Below are 2019 nucleotides of genomic sequence, written 5' to 3'. Positions count from 1 at the left end.
CCTGCTGAAAGGGAAGGAGCAGTCCTAAACTGCAGCTGTGGTATGGCAGGATATTAATAGATGAGTGTGCTTGTGTCTGTCTACAGCTGATCTAGTCATGCCTGACTGTATTTTATTAGTCATTGGGGTTGACTTTCTACCTGCAATGCTTTGAATTGGGTTAGTAAACGTATTTTGAATGTCTCTGAAAGTACATCTGTTGCCAAGATGATAAGATAGCATGATAACAGATAAAGGTGTAATGTTGAAATTCTCTGTCAACGTAGGTAGTCCTTGGTGTAGAATAATAAGAGCTTCAGTGGCATGTGGGAACTTAAATAAATCCAACAAAGAGCCTAGAAGATAACAGCTTCCTCTCCTGTTTTATTCTGTTAACATATAATTGAAGGGAACTGATTCCCCTGTCCTCTTTGCCTCTTTCTTGCCTCCTTCTTGCCTCCATGCACATTTTTTACGGTGAAACAGGTATAAACCCTTCAGGCTATTAATTTTGAGAGTGCATGTGAGCTTGCCACGGATAATGCCTTAATATATTTACCTTTACTTTTTTGTTCAAAGTATAGAAGATCCTTTCTTTTAATTATTTCTGCAGAAGAACCAATTACGTAATTTTTATTGTTTTGACACTTGCTTTTTAAGACCTCTGAAGTTATTTCATTAAATTAATTTGTTAATGCAAGATTATTTCCTCCCCCCCCTCCTCTGTGCTTTGCTTTAGATGAAGTCCATAGTAGATAGGCTGTCATGATAACAGGGAAATACAGAGGTGGCTTGTCAAACTTTCTGGTCTTACTATGATTTTATACAGCCTAGTTCCCTAGAACGCAGAAGAGGATTTTCAAGTGTTCTTTATTACCATTCCTGAATTTCCAGAATGAAAATAGTGCAGATCAGCAGTGTTCAGAAGTAGACTTTGAATTACACTGTGAAATTAAATCAGTAAGCCAGGCTGCTTTCTGCTGCTCAAGCTGGTCTAGTTGTATCACGAAGCTTAAAAAAAAAAAAAAATAAAAGAGGGGGAGAGTGTAAAAAGTAGTGATCTGAAGCTTGAGAAATAAAAATTCTAGCTGATTTCTCTATTAGATAACATTGTCTATTTGTTTCAAATCCGGGCACGTAAAAATTATCTTTAAAAGTTCGGAGGAGTCTTGTAAACATTATCCTTCTGTAAACTTTAGCTAGAAATTGCAGATGTTGCTACTAAGTAAACATGGAGTCTGTGCTGTACTTTGGATAACCACTGAATGCCTTCTGACACGTAATGTTGTATATAGACTACAGTTACAACTCATATGTATATGGAGCTTAGTAAAGTATCTGTCAGCCAGTCATTCCCAAAGTAGGATCTTTTTCTTACAGAAAACTGCAGAGCTGTTGGTAAAAGGATCCTTTCAGCAACTTGTTATTGGTTAGGACACAGTTCACCACTACTAGACAATTGGAAGGAAGTGGACATAAAGACACTAAACTTCCAAAAACTGCATCGTATTCCTCCCATTAAAAAAATAATAAATAAATCCATTAAGTTAATGGTTCAATTAATGCTTTTAGGAGACAAACTGAGAAAGGTTTGCAGTAAACCATGTCCAGATTCTTGTCTTAAGAGTAAATGATTTAAAATGACTTATTCACCACCAGAGCGGCTATAGTGTGTGGCATGTTGCAAGCAAGGATGAACTCTGTATTTGGGTGGACTGTAACATACGTGATAAAAGTTCAAGCATCACTAGCACTGGTAAAATAAATATTCCACATCTCAACAGAGTTTTGCACTCCAGCAGGATGTTAACATGGTTGCACAGCTTCATGCTTAACTATATGTGGGAGGTAAACTTGTATTGATCCACAGTGTACTGTGTCTTAATCATGAGCCCAGTACATCCCTGATAAGTCACAATGGTAGATTTTATTGAAGTCTAATTTTCTTTTATTTAATCGTAATGAAAGAGAAAAGATGAAACTTATTAGATAACAGATTAGTTAAATCTTCCTATCATAGAATCATAGAATAGTTAGGGT

The sequence above is a fragment of the Nestor notabilis genome, unplaced genomic scaffold (assembly GCF_000696875.1).
Source record: "Nestor notabilis isolate BGI_N333 unplaced genomic scaffold, ASM69687v1 scaffold16804, whole genome shotgun sequence".
NCBI classification, from domain to species: domain Eukaryota; kingdom Metazoa; phylum Chordata; class Aves; order Psittaciformes; family Psittacidae; genus Nestor; species Nestor notabilis.
Note: the sequence above shows the minus strand (reverse complement) of the source record.